Source organism: Rhinolophus sinicus, chromosome 11 (assembly GCF_057876585.1).
Source record: "Rhinolophus sinicus isolate RSI-liver-muscle chromosome 11, RSI-T2T, whole genome shotgun sequence".
Lineage (NCBI taxonomy): Eukaryota > Metazoa > Chordata > Mammalia > Chiroptera > Rhinolophidae > Rhinolophus > Rhinolophus sinicus.
In genome coordinates, this window is record NC_142511.1 from 27,166,566 (window position 1) to 27,185,347 (window position 18,782).

Sequence of the window (18,782 nt, forward strand, 5' to 3'; positions counted from 1 at the left end):
GTCTACGGCCATACCACCCTGAACGCGCCCGATCTCCTCTGATCTCGGGAGCTAAGCAGGGAGGGGCCTGGTTAGTACTTGCATGGGAGACCTCCTGGGAATACCTGTAGGCTTTTGCTCGCCTCTCCTTTTGCGCCGCCGCCCCGGCGTGCCTCCCTCCGAATCCCTGCCGCCCCTTGCCCCTCTGCAACCCCTGCAGCCGCCCAGCCAGCCGAAGGTCCCCCTGGCCAGAGGAGGGACAGCCGCCCAGCACTACAAGCTCGCATCCCCGGCCGCACACCAGGCCTGTCGGCCAGGGCTCCCCCCCTCTCCCTCTTCTTAGTGCTCTTCGCCGAGGCAGGCCGTCAGCCTGCAGCAGTCAGCCGCGTCTAGGTCGCCGCCGCCGCCACCGCCATCGCAGGGCTCCCTCTCGCTCCCCGACCCTGCCGCCGCCGCAACCCCCAACGCCCAAGCCCAGGGCTGCCTGCCGGCGCAGGCTTCCACCAGGCTCTCTCCATCCCAGGACGTGCCGGTCCTTTGCACCTCGGCCCGAGCCCAGGGGACGCCCATCCCTGCGCCTGCCCCTGGGCCCCGAGACACAGGATCGGCGTGTCCTCGGGCAAACGGGACGCCCACCCGCCCCGCCGCACCGGAGTCTTCTGTCTCCGCGGGCAGGCACCTCTCCCCACACCCCTGCGCGTCCCCTCCCGTCTCCCACAAGAGCCAGGAGCCCTCCCTTCCCGCCGGCCACGGTGTCCCCGACACAAAGGGCACAAAGAGCCGGGACAAACCAGGGGACGGCGGGAGCAGCACCCCAACACACCACGCGCCATCGACTCCAGGGGAGACCGCCACAAGGGAAGAGCAGGCACGCAGGCACACAATCCTCACAACCAGGGTGCCTGGGGGCTGCCACTCTCCTCCCGCGGGCGGGTCCCTGGGCGGGGCTCAGAGCCCACTGGCCCTCCGGAGACCCTGGCGGCCCGCCCCGGGGGCTTCAATGGTGACTGCCAACGCCAGGGCAATGCCTCCTTGGCGGAGCCCAGCCCCGGGCACGACCACACTCCGGTGGAGAAGCCACCACTTCAACACAGCCTCAGTGCGTCTGTCCCAGTCCGTGTGCCCGAATGTGCGTCCCTCCCACCCTCCCCCACCCCATGTCTGTCTGGCTCTGTGACGTGCCTGTTGGGTTCTGGCTCTGGCTCAGGAGCTCTCTCCCCGCGTGCCAGCCCCCTCTTTCTCTGTCTCTGTCCATGTCTCTCTGTATGTCTAGACACATACATGTACATATACGTGTATATTTCCATCTCGCTCCCTCTTACTCCTCCTCCCGTTCTGTCTGTCTGTCCCTGTCCTGCGGGGACTCTAGTCCCTCTGCCCGCACAAGAACGCAGGATTTGGCGAGGCCAAGAAGGAACACCCACAGAGCCACGGATAGGGGGCTCATAGCACCATGTCTCACGGGCGGCTGGCTTGGAGACACGGCAAGCCGGAGCCGCCCGATCCCCCACCTGCTGGCCGATTCTCTGCCAACCAACAGACCCACCAAGCCGGCCCACTGCAGTCCGCGCCCCTCTGCAATTTGCAGTCCACCATCCGCGCTTCCTAGCTTGGCCACCGCAGCTCTGCCGGTGTCCAATGGCCAACTGGCAACAGCTGAAGGCCAAGCGGTAACAGCTGATGTCAGTGCAGCCCCACGCAGTACCCCCGTCCCCCGGTACCCCCGTCTCCCCGTCACCCCTGTCTCCGTTCCCCCGGTTCCCCGTCTTCCTGTCCCCCGTCTCCCGGGTCCCCCGTCCCCACGTTCCACCATCCCCCCTATTCCGGTCCCCCCCGTCCCCTGTTCCCCCCGTCCCCTGATCCCCCTGTTCCCCCGTACCCCCATCCACCCTCTCCCAGTCCACCCGTCCCCCGGTGCCCCCGTCCCCCCAGTGCCCCATCCCCCGTCCCCCGCTCCCCCGTCCCCCCAGTCCCCCCACGCCCCTGGTCCACCCGTCCCCCATTCCCTCGTCTCCCGTTCCCCCCCTCCCCGGGTCCCCCGACCCCCGTTCCCCCGTCTCCCGGTCCTCCGTCTCGCGGTCCACCTGTCCCCCGGTCCCCCAGTCCCAACGTCTCCCCGTCCCCCCGTCCCTCCTTCGCCTGGTCCCCCCGTCCCCCCATACCCCCGGTCTCCCGTTCCCCGGTCCCCCGTCTCCTGGTCCCCCGGTCCCCCGGTTCCCCCGGCGCCCAGGCGCCCTTCTACCGGTCCCCCCGTTCCCCGGTCGCCCCGTCTCCCGGTCCCCAGTCTCCCGGTCCCCTGTCTCCCGGTCGCCCGGTCTTCCGGTCCCCCGGTCCTCCGTCCAGTGTTACCCCCTTCCCCCGGTCCCCCGGTCCCCCCATCTCCCTGTCCCTCTGTCTCCCGGTCCGGCCGCACACCCATCCCCCCGTCTCCCGGTCCCCCGTCTCCCGGTCGCCCGGTCCCCAGGTCCCCCGTCTCCCGGTCCCCTCATCCCCTGGACCCCCAACCCCCGGTCCCTGGTCCCCCGGTCCCCCAGTCCCCCGGTTCCCCCATCGCCCTGGCCCCCGTCTACCGATCCCCCAGTTCTCCGTTCGCCCCGTCTTCCGGTCCTCCCGTCCCACAGTCTCCCGTCTCCCGGTGTCCCATCTCCCGGTCACCCCGTCCCCGGTCCCCCGTCTCGCGGTCCCCCGTCTCCTAGTCGCCCCGTTCCCCGGTACCCGATCTCCCGGTCCCCTCATCCCCCAGTCCCCCAACCCCCGGTCCCCCGGTCCCCCCGTCCCCCGGTCCCCGGTCCCCCGGTCCCCCCATCTCCCGGTCCACTGGTACCCCCGTCCCCCCAGTCCATTCATGCCCCTGGTCACCCCGTCGCCCGGTCCCCTATCCCCCGGTCCCCCCAACCTCCGGTCCCCCGGTCCGCGGGTCCCCTGGTCCCCCCATCCGCCGTTCCCCCGGTCCCCCCCGTCTCCGTTGCCCCGGTCCCCCCGTCCCCCGGTCCCCCCGTACCCCGGTCCCCCCGACCCTCCAGTCCCCCTGTCCCTCTGTCTCCCGGTCCCCCCGTCACCCCGTCCCCCCGGCCCCAGGTCCCCCATCTCCCGGTCCCCCCGTCTCACGGTCCCCCGTTCCCCCGTTTCCCGGTCCCCCCCTCCCCATGTCCCTCGTCCCCCAGTACCCTCGTACTCCTGTCCCTCCATCCACCGGTCTCCTGGTCCCTCCGTCCCACCGTCCGCCAGTCCCACCGTCCTCTCATTCCCCCAATCCCCCAGTCCCCCAGTCTCCCTGTCCCCCAATTCCCCGGTCTCCCTTTCCCCTGGTACCGTGTCCCCCCATCTCCCGGTCCCCCCGTCCCCTGGTCCCACTGTCTCCCAGTACCCAGTCCCCCTGTCCCCCCGGTCCCCCGGTCCCCTTGTCCCCCCATCCCCCAGTCCCCCCGTCCCCCCGGCCCTCTCGTACTCCCGTCCCCCCATCTTCCGGTCACCCCTTCCCCCCGTCCCACATGCCCCCGTCTCCCAGACCCCCCGTCCCCCGGTTCTCCCAGTTCCAACGGTCTCCCTGTCCCCCTGCCACCCTTCCCCCATCTCCTGGTACCCCGTCCCCCGGTACCCCCGCCCCGGGTTCCTACAGTCCCACCGTTCTCCCTGTCCCCCCCCTTACACCCGTCTCCCGGTCCCCTGTCCCCCGGTCCTCCCATCCCCCGGTCCCCCTGTCCCCCCGTTCTGTCTGTCGGTCCCTGTCCTGCGGGGACTCTAGTCCCTCTGCCCGCACAAGAACGCAGGATTTGGCGAGGCCAAGAAGGAACACCAACAGAGCCACGGATAGGGGGCTCATAGCACCATGTCTCACGGGCGGCTGGCTTGGAGACACGGCAAGCCGGAGCCGCCCGATCCCCAACCTGCCGGACGATTCTCTGCCAACCAACAGACCCACCAAGCCGGCCCACTGCAGTCCGCGCCCCTCTGCAATTTGCAGTCCACCATCCGCGCTTCCTACCTTGGCCACCGCAGCTCTGCCAGTGGCCAATGGCCAACTGGCAACAGCTGATGGCCAAGCGGTAACAGCTGATGTCCGTGCAGCCCCCACGCAGCACCCCTCCACGCGAGGCCCAGAGCCTGGAAAGTGCTCTCTGCAAGTCTGTCCCCACAGTCCCCGTCTGTCTCTCTCCGCCTACCTCTTGCTCCGTCTCTGGCCTTCTCTCATCCTCTCTCTCAACACCCTGGGTCAGGAGAGGTGATGTGTAGCCAGTGAAGTGACCAGTGATCGGGCGGGACGCCGGTCGCTGATGAGGGGCGAGGGCCCAGACAGAAGGCTGTGTGACGAAGGGTGGCGGCAGTCTGGAGGTGCTGCCCCCTGGTCGCGGGTGGCTCTCCCTGGCTTTGGGCCAGTGGGTGGGGCCGGCCAGGGCCAGGGCCTGGGTCGCACGTCCCTAGGGTGGAGGGGACTGAGAGGACCCTGCGACCCCCTCGGTGGCCCTGAGTGGTGGGGACAGCACAGCAGCAAGGGGGGTGTGCGGTTGTGGGGCTGGGGGGGGGGATGAGAGGGGTTGGGGTAGGGGGGCGTGGTAAAAGCCATTCCGGGCATGGGGAGTCCCAGGATGCCAGGGCGCCCAGACATATGTCACAGTCAGGGAAGTGACAGAGGCCTGTGGAGCCACTGGGGGGCGCGAAGGGGCCTCGCTGCGGGCCAGGAGTAGCTCGTCGCCCACACCAGCGGCGACCGGAGGAGGCGGGGAGCGGGCGGGGGGCACTCGGGCAGACATGCTCGCCACCCGAGCGGCCCAGCAGCATGGCGCGTGCGCTCAGGAGGCAAGTCGGGAGCAGGCTCTTGGAGTGCCGGGAGCCGGGTCCCAGTGCCTAAGGCCATACCACCCTGAACGCAGCAGATCTCGTCTGATCTCGGAAGCGAAGCAGGGTCTGTCCTGGTTAGTACTTGGATGGGAGACCGCCTGGGAATACCTGTTGGCTTTTGCTAGCGTCTCCTTTTGCATCGCCGCTCCGGCGTGGCTCCCTCTGCAGCCTCCCAGCCAGCCGCAGGTCCCCCTGACCAGCAGAGGGTCAGCCGCCCGGCACTACAAGCTGGCAGCCCCGGCCGCACACCAGGCCCGTGGGCCAGGGCTCCCCCCACACACCCTCCTCTCAGTCCTCTTCGGTCCCGCAGGCCGTCATCGCGAATCCTTCGCCGACTCGCGGTCGCCGCCACCGCCGCCTGCGCCAAAGCCACCGCCACCACCGGGCTCCCCCCCCCCCCACCCCCCCCCCCCCCGCCAGCGCTGCCCTCGCCCCCGCCCCTGTCCCCGCCCCCGCCGCCGCCACCGCCAAACTCCCTCAAACTCCCTCCTGTGCTCTCCCCACCTCGGCCGCCAGCACCGCGCTCCCCATCTCCGCCACCAGTGCTGCCCTCTCCCCCACCCCCGCCCCCGCCGCCGCCATATCCGTACTCCCTCAATTCCCTCCTCCGCTCTCCCCGCCTCCAGCACCGCCATCTCCCCCGTCCCCGCCCCAGACCCCCGCAGCCACCATCGCCATACTCCCTCAGTCTCCCGCCTCTGCTCTCCCGGCCTCCGCCGCCAGCACCGCCCTCACGCCCTCCCCAGCCCCCGCTGCCGCCATTGCCGCACTCCCTCAATTCCCTCCTCTGCTCTCCCCGCCTCCAGCACCGCCATCTTCCCCGCCCCCGCCCCAGCCCCCGCCGCCACCAATGCCATACTCGCTCAGTCTCCCGCCTCTGCTCTCCCGGCCTCCGCCGCCAGCACCGCCCTCACGCCCTCCCCAGCCCCCGCCGCCACCGCCGCCGCCATCGGCCCCCGTGTCCCAGCGCCCACCGTCAAAGCCCCCATTGTCGCCGCCGCCAACGTCGCCCTGGCGCCATCCACGCGGTTGCCATCGCCTACCTCGCCACCCTCCCCTGCCTCCGCCGCCGCCGCCGCCGCCGCCGCAGCCGCCCCCGCCGCCGCCGCGGGGTCCTCCCACAACTCCCAGGCCCAGGGTTGCCTGCTGGTGCAGGCCTCCACCAGCCTTGGGGCTGCGGTTGGGGGTAAACCTGGTGGCGGTAGGGGGGCGGGTTGTATGCCGGTCTGGGTGCGGGGAGTCCCAGGATGCCAGAGTTCCACGACTTCTGGCACCATCAGGGAAGTGGCAGTGTCCCATGGAGCCCCGGGTGGCGCGAAGGGGCCTCGCTGTCGGCCAGGAGTAGCCCGCCGCCCACGCCAGGGGCATTAGGAAGAGGCGGGGAGCCGGACTGGGGGGGGACGCGGTGCTGGCAGAGCCGGCCCGCGGGTCGATGCTCGCCACCGGAGCGGCTCATCTGCATGGCGGGCGCTCACGAGACAGGCCGGGAGCAGGCTCTTGGGGCGCGGGAGCCGGGTCCCAGCGTCTACGGCCATACCACCCTGAACGCGCCCGATCTCCTCTGATCTCGGGAGCTAAGCAGGGAGGGGCCTGGTTAGTACTTGCATGGGAGACCTCCTGGGAATACCTGTAGGCTTTTGCTCGCCTCTCCTTTTGCGCCGCCGCCCCGGCGTGCCTCCCTCCGAATCCCTGCCGCCCCTTGCCCCTCTGCAACCCCTGCAGCCGCCCAGCCAGCCGAAGGTCCCGCTGGCCAGAGGAGGGACAGCCGCCCAGCACTACAAGCTCGCATCCCCGGCCGCACACCAGGCCTGTCGGCCAGGGCTCCCCCCCTCTCCCTCTTCTTAGTGCTCTTCGCCGAGGCAGGCCGTCAGCCTGCAGCAGTCAGCCGCGTCTAGGTCGCCGCCGCCGCCACCGCCATCGCAGGGCTCCCTCTCGCTCCCCGACCCTGCCGCCGCCGCAACCCCCAACGCCCAAGCCCAGGGCTGCCTGCCGGCGCAGGCTTCCACCAGGCTCTCTCCATCCCAGGACGTGCCAGTCCTTTGCACCTCGGCCCGAGCCCAGGGGACGCCCATCCCTGCGCCTGCCCCTGGGCCCCGAGACACAGGATCGGCGTGTCCTCGGGCAAACGGGACGCCCACCCGCCCCGCCGCACCGGAGTCTTCTGTCTCCGCGGGCAGGCACCTCTCCCCACACCCCTGCGCGTCCCCTCCCGTCTCCCACAAGAGCCAGGAGCCCTCCCTTCCCGCCGGCCACGGTGTCCCCGACACAAAGGGCACAAAGAGCCGGGACAAACCAGGGGACGGCGGGAGCAGCACCCCAACACACCACGCGCCATCGACTCCAGGGGAGACCGCCACAAGGGAAGAGCAGGCACGCAGGCACACAATCCTCACAACCAGGGTGCCTGGGGGCTGCCACTCTCCTCCCGCGGGCGGGTCCCTGGGCGGGGCTCAGAGCCCACTGGCCCTCCGGAGACCCTGGCGGCCCGCCCCGGGGGCTTCAATGGTGACTGCCAACGCCAGGGCAATGCCTCCTTGGCGGAGCCCAGCCCCGGGCACGACCACACTCCGGTGGAGAAGCCACCACTTCAACACAGCCTCAGTGCGTCTGTCCCAGTCCGTGTGCCCGAATGGGCGTCCCTCCCACCCTCCCCCACCCCATGTCTGTCTGGCTCTGTGACGTGCCTGTTGGGTTCTGGCTCTGGCTCAGGAGCTCTCTCCCCGCGTGCCAGCCCCCTCTTTCTCTGTCTCTGTCCATGTCTCTCTGTATGTCTAGACACATACATGTACATATACGTGTATATTTCCATCTCGCTCCCTCTTACTCCTCCTCCCGTTCTGTCTGTCTGTCCCTGTCCTGCGGGGACTCTAGTCCCTCTGCCCGCACAAGAACGCAGGATTTGGCGAGGCCAAGAAGGAACACCCACAGAGCCACGGATAGGGGGCTCATAGCACCATGTCTCACGGGCGGCTGGCTTGGAGACACGGCAAGCCGGAGCCGCCCGATCCCCCACCTGCTGGCCGATTCTCTGCCAACCAACAGACCCACCAAGCCGGCCCACTGCAGTCCGCGCCCCTCTGCAATTTGCAGTCCACCATCCGCGCTTCCTAGCTTGGCCACCGCAGCTCTGCCGGTGTCCAATGGCCAACTGGCAACAGCTGAAGGCCAAGCGGTAACAGCTGATGTCAGTGCAGCCCCACGCAGTACCCCCGTCCCCCGGTACCCCCGTCTCCCCGTCACCCCTGTCTCCGTTCCCCCGGTTCCCCGTCTTCCTGTCCCCCGTCTCCCGGGTCCCCCGTCCCCACGTTCCACCATCCCCCCTATTCCGGTCCCCCCCGTCCCCTGTTCCCCCCGTCCCCTGATCCCCCTGTTCCCCCGTACCCCCATCCACCCTCTCCCAGTCCACCCGTCCCCCGGTGCCCCCGTCCCCCCAGTGCCCCATCCCCCGTCCCCCGCTCCCCCGTCCCCCCAGTCCCCCCACGCCCCTGGTCCACCCGTCCCCCATTCCCTCGTCTCCCGTTCCCCCCCTCCCCGGGTCCCCCGACCCCCGTTCCCCCGTCTCCCGGTCCTCCGTCTCGCGGTCCACCTGTCCCCCGGTCCCCCAGTCCCAACGTCTCCCCGTCCCCCCGTCCCTCCTTCGCCTGGTCCCCCCGTCCCCCCATACCCCCGGTCTCCCGTTCCCCGGTCCCCCGTCTCCTGGTCCCCCGGTCCCCCGGTTCCCCCGGCGCCCAGGCGCCCTTCTACCGGTCCCCCCGTTCCCCGGTCGCCCCGTCTCCCGGTCCCCAGTCTCCCGGTCCCCTGTCTCCCGGTCGCCCGGTCTTCCGGTCCCCCGGTCCTCCGTCCAGTGTTACCCCCTTCCCCCGGTCCCCCGGTCCCCCCATCTCCCTGTCCCTCTGTCTCCCGGTCCGGCCGCACACCCATCCCCCCGTCTCCCGGTCCCCCGTCTCCCGGTCGCCCGGTCCCCAGGTCCCCCGTCTCCCGGTCCCCTCATCCCCTGGACCCCCAACCCCCAGTCCCTGGCCCCCGGTCCCCCGGTCCCCCAGTCCCCCGGTTCCCCCATCGCCCTGGCCCCCGTCTACCGATCCCCCAGTTCTCCGTTCGCCCCGTCTTCCGGTCCTCCCGTCCCACAGTCTCCCGTCTCCCGGTGTCCCATCTCCCGGTCACCCCGTCCCCGGTCCCCCGTCTCGCGGTCCCCCGTCTCCTAGTCGCCCCGTTCCCCGGTACCCGATCTCCCGGTCCCCTCATCCCCCAGTCCCCCAACCCCCGGTCCCCCGGTCCCCCCGTCCCCCGGTCCCCGGTCCCCCGGTCCCCCCATCTCCCGGTCCACTGGTACCCCCGTCCCCCCAGTCCATTCATGCCCCTGGTCACCCCGTCGCCCGGTCCCCTATCCCCCGGTCCCCCCAACCTCCGGTCCCCCGGTCCGCGGGTCCCCTGGTCCCCCCATCCGCCGTTCCCCCGGTCCCCCCCGTCTCCGTTGCCCCGGTCCCCCCGTCCCCCGGTCCCCCCGTACCCCGGTCCCCCCGACCCTCCAGTCCCCCTGTCCCTCTGTCTCCCGGTCCCCCCGTCACCCCGTCCCCCCGGCCCCAGGTCCCCCATCTCCCGGTCCCCCCGTCTCACGGTCCCCCGTTCCCCCGTTTCCCGGTCCCCCCCTCCCCATGTCCCTCGTCCCCCAGTACCCTCGTACTCCTGTCCCTCCATCCACCGGTCTCCTGGTCCCTCCGTCCCACCGTCCGCCAGTCCCACCGTCCTCTCATTCCCCCAATCCCCCAGTCCCCCAGTCTCCCTGTCCCCCAATTCCCCGGTCTCCCTTTCCCCTGGTACCGTGTCCCCCCATCTCCCGGTCCCCCCGTCCCCTGGTCCCACTGTCTCCCAGTACCCAGTCCCCCTGTCCCCCCGGTCCCCCGGTCCCCTTGTCCCCCCATCCCCCAGTCCCCCCGTCCCCCCGGCCCTCTCGTACTCCCGTCCCCCCATCTTCCGGTCACCCCTTCCCCCCGTCCCACATGCCCCCGTCTCCCAGACCCCCCGTCCCCCGGTTCTCCCAGTTCCAACGGTCTCCCTGTCCCCCTGCCACCCTTCCCCCATCTCCTGGTACCCGGTCCCCCGGTACCCCCGCCCCGGGTTCCTACAGTCCCACCGTTCTCCCTGTCCCCCCCCTTACACCCGTCTCCCGGTCCCCTGTCCCCCGGTCCTCCCATCCCCCGGTCCCCCTGTCCCCCCGTTCTGTCTGTCGGTCCCTGTCCTGCGGGGACTCTAGTCCCTCTGCCCGCACAAGAACCCAGGATTTGGCGAGGCCAAGAAGGAACACCAACAGAGCCACGGATAGGGGGCTCATAGCACCATGTCTCACGGGCGGCTGGCTTGGAGACACGGCAAGCCGGAGCCGCCCGATCCCCAACCTGCCGGACGATTCTCTGCCAACCAACAGACCCACCAAGCCGGCCCACTGCAGTCCGCGCCCCTCTGCAATTTGCAGTCCACCATCCGCGCTTCCTACCTTGGCCACCGCAGCTCTGCCAGTGGCCAATGGCCAACTGGCAACAGCTGATGGCCAAGCGGTAACAGCTGATGTCCGTGCAGCCCTCACGCAGCACCCCTCCACGCGAGGCCCAGAGCCTGGAAAGTGCTCTCTGCAAGTCTGTCCCCACAGTCCCCGTCTGTCTCTCTCCGCCTACCTCTTGCTCCGTCTCTGGCCTTCTCTCATCCTCTCTCTCAACACCCTGGGTCAGGAGAGGTGATGTGTAGCCAGTGAAGTGACCAGTGATCGGGCGGGACGCCGGTCGCTGATGAGGGGCGAGGGCCCAGACAGAAGGCTGTGTGACGAAGGGTGGCGGCAGTCTGGAGGTGCTGCCCCCTGGTCGCGGGTGGCTCTCCCTGGCTTTGGGCCAGTGGGTGGGGCCGGCCAGGGCCAGGGCCTGGGTCGCACGTCCCTAGGGTGGAGGGGACTGAGAGGACCCTGCGACCCCCTCGGTGGCCCTGAGTGGTGGGGACAGCACAGCAGCAAGGGGGGTGTGCGGTTGTGGGGCTGGGGGGGGGGATGAGAGGGGTTGGGGTAGGGGGGCGTGGTAAAAGCCATTCCGGGCGTGGGGAGTCCCAGGATGCCAGGGCGCCCAGACATATGTCACAGTCAGGGAAGTGACAGAGGCCTGTGGAGCCACTGGGGGGCGCGAAGGGGCCTCGCTGCGGGCCAGGAGTAGCTCGTCGCCCACACCAGCGGCGACCGGAGGAGGCGGGGAGCGGGCGGGAGGCACTCGGGCAGACATGCTCGCCACCCGAGCGGCCCAGCAGCATGGCGCGTGCGCTCAGGAGGCAAGTCGGGAGCAGGCTCTTGGAGTGCCGGGAGCCGGGTCCCAGTGCCTAAGGCCATACCACCCTGAACGCAGCAGATCTCGTCTGATCTCGGAAGCGAAGCAGGGTCTGTCCTGGTTAGTACTTGGATGGGAGACCGCCTGGGAATACCTGTTGGCTTTTGCTAGCGTCTCCTTTTGCATCGCCGCTCCGGCGTGGCTCCCTCTGCAGCCTCCCAGCCAGCCGCAGGTCCCCCTGACCAGCAGAGGGTCAGCCGCCCGGCACTACAAGCTGGCAGCCCCGGCCGCACACCAGGCCCGTGGGCCAGGGCTCCCCCCACACACCCTCCTCTCAGTCCTCTTCGGTCCCGCAGGCCGTCATCGCGAATCCTTCGCCGACTCGCGGTCGCCGCCACCGCCGCCTGCGCCAAAGCCACCGCCACCACCGGGCTCCCCCCCCCCTCCACCCCCCCCCCCCCCCCGCCAGCGCTGCCCTCGCCCCCGCCCCTGTCCCCGCCCCCGCCGCCGCCACCGCCAAACTCCCTCAAACTCCCTCCTGTGCTCTCCCCACCTCGGCCGCCAGCACCGCGCTCCCCATCTCCGCCACCAGTGCTGCCCTCTCCCCCACCCCCGCCCCCGCCGCCGCCATATCCGTACTCCCTCAATTCCCTCCTCCGCTCTCCCCGCCTCCAGCACCGCCATCTCCCCCGCCCCCGCCCCAGACCCCCGCAGCCACCATCGCCATACTCCCTCAGTCTCCCGCCTCTGCTCTCCCGGCCTCCGCCGCCAGCACCGCCCTCACGCCCTCCCCAGCCCCCGCTGCCGCCATTGCCGCACTCCCTCAATTCCCTCCTCTGCTCTCCCCGCCTCCAGCACCGCCATCTTCCCCGCCCCCGCCCCAGCCCCCGCCGCCACCAATGCCATACTCGCTCAGTCTCCCGCCTCTGCTCTCCTGGCCTCCGCCGCCAGCACCGCCCTCACGCCCTCCCCAGCCCCCGCCGCCACCGCCGCCGCCATCGGCCCCCGTGTCCCAGCGCCCACCGTCAAAGCCCCCATTGTCGCCGCCGCCATCGTCGCCCTGGCGCCATCCACGCGGTTGCCATCGCCTACCTCGCCACCCTCCCCTGCCTCCGCCGCCGCCGCCGCCGCCGCCGCCGCCGCAGCCGCCCCCGCCGCCGCCGCGGGATCCTCCCACAACTCCCAGGCCCAGGGTTGCCTGCTGGTGCAGGCCTCCACCAGCCTTGGGGCTGCGGTTGGGGGTAAACCTGGTGGCGGTAGGGGGGCGGGTTGTATGCCGGTCTGGGTGCGGGGAGTCCCAGGATGCCAGAGTTCCACGACTTCTGGCACCATCAGGGAAGTGGCAGTGTCCCATGGAGCCCCGGGTGGCGCGAAGGGGCCTCGCTGTCGGCCAGGAGTAGCCCGCCGCCCACGCCAGGGGCATTAGGAAGAGGCGGGGAGCCGGACTGGGGGGGGACGCGGTGCTGGCAGAGCCGGCCCGCGGGTCGATGCTCGCCACCGGAGCGGCTCATCTGCATGGCGGGCGCTCACGAGACAGGCCGGGAGCAGGCTCTTGGGGCGCGGGAGCCGGGTCCCAGCGTCTACGGCCATACCACCCTGAACGCGCCCGATCTCCTCTGAGCTCGGGAGCTAAGCAGGGAGGGGCCTGGTTAGTACTTGCATGGGAGACCTCCTGGGAATACCTGTAGGCTTTTGCTCGCCTCTCCTTTTGCGCCGCCGCCCCGGCGTGCCTCCCTCCGAATCCCTGCCGCCCCTTGCCCCTCTGCAACCCCTGCAGCCGCCCAGCCAGCCGAAGGTCCCCCTGGCCAGAGGAGGGACAGCCGCCCAGCACTACAAGCTCGCATCCCCGGCCGCACACCAGGCCTGTCGGCCAGGGCTCCCCCCCTCTCCCTCTTCTTAGTGCTCTTCGCCGAGGCAGGCCGTCAGCCTGCAGCAGTCAGCCGCGTCTAGGTCGCCGCCGCCGCCACCGCCATCGCAGGGCTCCCTCTCGCTCCCCGACCCTGCCGCCGCCGCAACCCCCAACGCCCAAGCCCAGGGCTGCCTGCCGGCGCAGGCTTCCACCAGGCTCTCTCCATCCCAGGACGTGCCGGTCCTTTGCACCTCGGCCCGAGCCCAGGGGACGCCCATCCCTGCGCCTGCCCCTGGGCCCCGAGACACAGGATCGGCGTGTCCTCGGGCAAACGGGACGCCCACCCGCCCCGCCCCACCGCAGTCTTCTGTCTCCGCGGGCAGGCACCTCTCCCCACACCCCCGCGCGTCCCCTCCCGTCTCCCACAAGAGCCAGGAGCCCTCCCTTCCCGCCGGCCACGGTGTCCCCGACACAAAGGGCACAAAGAGCCGGGACAAACCAGGGGACGGCGGGAGCAGCACCCCAACACACCACGCGCCATCGACTCCAGGGGAGACCGCCACAAGGGAAGAGCAGGCACGCAGGCACACAATCCTCACAACCAGGGTGCCTGGGGGCTGCCACTCTCCTCCCGCGGGCGGGTCCCTGGGCGGGGCTCAGAGCCCACTGGCCCTCCGGAGACCCTGGCGGCCCGCCCCGGGGGCTTCAATGGTGACTGCCAACGCCAGGGCAATGCCTCCTTGGCGGAGCCCAGCCCCGGGCACGACCACACTCCGGTGGAGAAGCCACCACTTCAACACAGCCTCAGTGCGTCTGTCCCAGTCCGTGTGCCCGAATGGGCGTCCCTCCCACCCTCCCCCACCCCATGTCTGTCTGGCTCTGTGACGTGCCTGTTGGGTTCTGGCTCTGGCTCAGGAGCTCTCTCCCCGCGTGCCAGCCCCCTCTTTCTCTGTCTCTGTCCATGTCTCTCTGTATGTCTAGACACATACATGTACATATACGTGTATATTTCCATCTCGCTCCCTCTTACTCCTCCTCCCGTTCTGTCTGTCTGTCCCTGTCCTGCGGGGACTCTAGTCCCTCTGCCCGCACAAGAACGCAGGATTTGGCGAGGCCAAGAAGGAACACCCACAGAGCCACGGATAGGGGGCTCATAGCACCATGTCTCACGGGCGGCTGGCTTGGAGACACGGCAAGCCGGAGCCGCCCGATCCCCCACCTGCTGGCCGATTCTCTGCCAACCAACAGACCCACCAAGCCGGCCCACTGCAGTCCGCGCCCCTCTGCAATTTGCAGTCCACCATCCGCGCTTCCTAGCTTGGCCACCGCAGCTCTGCCGGTGTCCAATGGCCAACTGGCAACAGCTGAAGGCCAAGCGGTAACAGCTGATGTCAGTGCAGCCCCACGCAGTACCCCCGTCCCCCGGTACCCCCGTCTCCCCGTCACCCCTGTCTCCGTTCCCCCGGTTCCCCGTCTTCCTGTCCCCCGTCTCCCGGGTCCCCCGTCCCCACGTTCCACCATCCCCCCTATTCCGGTCCCCCCCGTCCCCTGTTCCCCCCGTCCCCTGATCCCCCTGTTCCCCCGTACCCCCATCCACCCTCTCCCAGTCCACCCGTCCCCCGGTGCCCCCGTCCCCCCAGTGCCCCATCCCCCGTCCCCCGCTCCCCCGTCCCCCCAGTCCCCCCACGCCCCTGGTCCACCCGTCCCCCATTCCCTCGTCTCCCGTTCCCCCCCTCCCCGGGTCCCCCGACCCCCGTTCCCCCGTCTCCCGGTCCTCCGTCTCGCGGTCCACCTGTCCCCCGGTCCCCCAGTCCCAACGTCTCCCCGTCCCCACGTCCCTCCTTCGCCTGGTCCCCCCGTCCCCCCATACCCCCGGTCTCCCGTTCCCCCGTCCCCCGTCTCCTGGTCCCCCGGTCCCCCGGTTCCCCCGGCGCCCAGGCGCCCTTCTACCGGTCCCCCCGTTCCCCGGTCGCCCCGTCTCCCGGTCCCCAGTCTCCCGGTCCCCTGTCTCCCGGTCGCCCGGTCTTCCGGTCCCCTGGTCCTCCGTCCAGTGTTACCCCCTTCCCCCGGTCCCCCGGTCCCCCCATCTCCCTGTCCGTCTGTCTCCCGGTCCGGCCGCACACCCATCCCCCCGTCTCCCGGTCCCCCGTCTCCCGGTCGCCCGGTCCCCAGGTCCCCCGTCTCCCGGTCCCCTCATCCCCTGGACCCCCAACCCCCGGTCCCTGGTCCCCCGGTCCCCCAGTCCCCCGGTTCCCCCATCGCCCTGGCCCCCGTCTACCGATCCCCCAGTTCTCCGTTCGCCCCGTCTTCCGGTCCTCCCGTCCCACAGTCTCCCGTCTCCCGGTGTCCCATCTCCCGGTCACCCCGTCCCCGGTCCCCCGTCTCGCGGTCCCCCGTCTCCTAGTCGCCCCGTTCCCCGGTACCCGATCTCCCGGTCCCCTCATCCCCCAGTCCCCCAACCCCCGGTCCCCCGGTCCCCCCGTCCCCCGGTCCCCGGTCCCCCGGTCCCCCCATCTCCCGGTCCACTGGTACCCCCGTCCCCCCAGTCCATTCATGCCCCTGGTCACCCCGTCGCCCGGTCCCCTATCCCCCGGTCTCCCCAACCTCCGGTCCCCCGGTCCGCGGGTCCCCTGGTCCCCCCATCCGCCGTTCTCCCGGTCCCCCCCGTCTCCGTTGCCCCGGTCCCCCCGTCCCCCGGTCCCCCCGTACCCCGGTCCCCCCGACCCTCCAGTCCCCCTGTCCCTCTGTCTCCCGGTCCCCCCGTCACCCCGTCCCCCCGGCCCCAGGTCCCCCATCTCCCGGTCCCCCCGTCTCACGGTCCCCCGTTCCCCCGTTTCCCGGTCCCCCCCTCCCCATGTCCCTCGTCCCCCAGTACCCTCGTACTCCTGTCCCTCCATCCACCGGTCTCCTGGTCCCTCCGTCCCACCGTCCGCCAGTCCCACCGTCCTCTCATTCCCCCAATCCCCCAGTCCCCCAGTCTCCCTGTCCCCCAATTCCCCGGTCTCCCTTTCCCCTGGTACCGTGTCCCCCCATCTCCCGGTCCCCCCGTCCCCTGGTCCCACTGTCTCCCAGTACCCAGTCCCCCTGTCCCCCCGGTCCCCCGGTCCCCTTGTCCCCCCATCCCCCAGTCCCCCCGTCCCCCCGGCCCTCTCGTACTCCCGTCCCCCCATCTTCCGGTCACCCCTTCCCCCCGTCCCCCATGCCCCCGTCTCCCAGACCCCCCGTCCCCCGGTTCTCCCAGTTCCAACGGTCTCCCTGTCCCCCTGCCACCCTTCCCCCATCTCCTGGTACCCCGTCCCCCGGTACCCCAGCCCCGGGTTCCTACAGTCCCACCGTTCTCCCTGTCCCCCCCCTTACACCCGTCTCCCGGTCCCCTGTCCCCCGGTCCTCCCATCCCCCGGTCCCCCTGTCCCCCCGTTCTGTCTGTCGGTCCCTGTCCTGCGGGGACTCTAGTCCCTCTGCCCGCACAAGAACGCAGGATTTGGCGAGGCCAAGAAGGAACACCAACAGAGCCACGGATAGGGGGCTCATAGAACCATGTCTCACGGGCTGCTGGCTTGGAGACACGGCAAGCCGGAGCCGCCCGATCCCCAACCTGCCGGACGATTCTCTGCCAACCAACAGACCCACCAAGCCGGCCCACTGCAGTCCGCGCCCCTCTGCAATTTGCAGTCCACCATCCGCGCTTCCTACCTTGGCCACCGCAGCTCTGCCAGTGGCCAATGGCCAACTGGCAACAGCTGATGGCCAAGCGGTAACAGCTGATGTCCGTGCAGCCCCCACGCAGCACCCCTCCACGCGAGGCCCAGAGCCTGGAAAGTGCTCTCTGCAAGTCTGTCCCCACAGTCCCTGTCTGTCTCTCTCCGCCTACCTCTTGCTCCGTCTCTGGCCTTCTCTCATCCTCTCTCTCAACACCCTGGGTCAGAGGAGGTGATGTGTAGCCAGTGAAGTGACCAGTGATCGGGCGGGACGCCGGTCGCTGATGAGGGGCGAGGGCCCAGACAGAAGGCTGTGTGACGAAGGGTGGCGGCAGTCTGGAGGTGCTGCCCCCTGGTCGCGGGTGGCTCTCCCTGGCTTTGGGCCAGTGGGTGGGGCCGGCCAGGGCCAGGGCCTGGGTCGCACGTCCCTAGGGTGGAGGGGACTGAGAGGACCCTGCGACCCCCTCGGTGGCCCTGAGTGGTGGGGACAGCACAGCAGCAAGGGGGGTGTGCGGTTGTGGGGCTGGGGGGGGGGATGAGAGGGGTTGGGGTAGGGGGGCGTGGTAAAAGCCATTCCGGGCGTGGGGAGTCCCAGGATGCCAGGGCGCCCAGACATATGTCACAGTCAGGGAAGTGACAGAGGCCTGTGGAGCCACTGGGGGGCGCGAAGGGGCCTCGCTGCGGGCCAGGAGTAGCTCGTCGCCCACACCAGCGGCGACCGGAGGAGGCGGGGAGCGGGCGGGAGGCACTCGGGCAGACATGCTCGCCACCCGAGCGGCCCAGCAGCATGGCGCGTGCGCTCAGGAGGCAAGTCGGGAGCAGGCTCTTGGAGTGCCGGGAGCCGGGTCCCAGTGCCTAAGGCCATACCACCCTGAACGCAGCAGATCTCGTCTGATCTCGGAAGCGAAGCAGGGTCTGTCCTGGTTAGTACTTGGATGGGAGACCGCCTGGGAATACCTGTTGGCTTTTGCTAGCGTCTCCTTTTGCATCGCCACTCCGGCGTGGCTCCCTCTGCAGCCTCCCAGCCAGCCGCAGGTCCCCCTGACCAGCAGAGGGTCAGCCGCCCGGCACTACAAGCTGGCAGCCCCGGCCGCACACCAGGCCCGTGGGCCAGGGCTCCCCCCACACACCCTCCTCTCAGTCCTCTTCGGTCCCGCAGGCCGTCATCGCGAATCCTTCGCCGACTCGCGGTCGCCGCCACCGCCGCCTGCGCCAAAGCCACCGCCACCACCGGGCTCCCCACCCCCCCTACCCCCCCACCCCCCCCCACCCACCCCGCCAGCGCTGCCCTCGCCCCCGCCCCTGTCCCCGCCCCCGCCGCCGCCACCGCCAAACTCCCTCAAACTCCCTCCTGTGCTCTCCCCACCTCGGCCGCCAGCACCGCGCTCCCCATCTCCGCCACCAGTGCTGCCCTCTCCCCCACCCCCGCCCCCGCCGCCGCCATATCCGTACTCCCTCAATTCCCTCCTCCGCTCTCCCCGCCTCCAGCACCGCCATCTCCCCCGCCCCCGCCCCAGACCCCCGCAGCCACCATCGCCATACTCCCTCAGTCTCCCGCCTCTGCTCTCCCGGCCTCCGCCGCCAGCACCGCCCTCACGCCCTCCCTAGCCCCCGCTGCCGCCATTGCCGCACTCCCTCAATTCCCTCCTCTGCTCTCCCCGCCTCCAGCACCGCCATCTTCCCCGCCCCCGCCCCAGCCCCCGCCGCCACCAATGCCATACTCGCTCAGTCTCCCGCCTCTGCTCTCCTGGCCTCCGCCGCCAGCACCGCCCTCACGCCCTCCCCAGCCCCCGCCGCCACCGCCGCCGCCATCGGCCCCCGTGTCCCAGCGCCCACCGTCAAAGCCCCCATTGTCGCCGCCGCCATCGTCGCCCTGGCGCCATCCACGCGGTTGCCATCGCCTACCTCGCCACCCTCCCCTGCCTCCGCCGCCGCCGCCGCCGCCGCCGCCGCCGCAGCCGCCCCCGCCGCCGCCGCGGGATCCTCCCACAACTCCCAGGCCCAGGGTTGCCTGCTGGTGCAGGCCTCCACCAGCCTTGGGGCTGCGGTTGGGGGTAAACCTGGTGGCGGTAGGGGGGCGGGTTGTATGCCGGTCTGGGTGCGGGGAGTCCCAGG

The 18,782-nt window shown here is 70.8% G+C and overlaps 6 pseudogenes; all 6 read left to right on the forward strand.

The window, feature by feature from the left end:
- Window positions 1–120, forward strand: LOC148756746 (5S ribosomal RNA; annotated as a pseudogene).
- A 4,702-nt stretch (window positions 121–4,822) lies between these two features.
- LOC148756747 (5S ribosomal RNA) lies at window positions 4,823–4,942 on the forward strand (annotated as a pseudogene).
- Window positions 4,943–6,341: 1,399 nt separating this feature from the next.
- Window positions 6,342–6,461, forward strand: LOC148756748 (5S ribosomal RNA; annotated as a pseudogene).
- A 4,709-nt stretch (window positions 6,462–11,170) lies between these two features.
- Window positions 11,171–11,290, forward strand: LOC148756749 (5S ribosomal RNA; annotated as a pseudogene).
- Window positions 11,291–12,698: 1,408 nt separating this feature from the next.
- LOC148756750 (5S ribosomal RNA) lies at window positions 12,699–12,818 on the forward strand (annotated as a pseudogene).
- A 4,702-nt stretch (window positions 12,819–17,520) lies between these two features.
- On the forward strand, window positions 17,521–17,640 carry LOC148756751 (5S ribosomal RNA; annotated as a pseudogene).
- The last annotated feature ends 1,142 nt before the right edge of the window (window positions 17,641–18,782 follow it).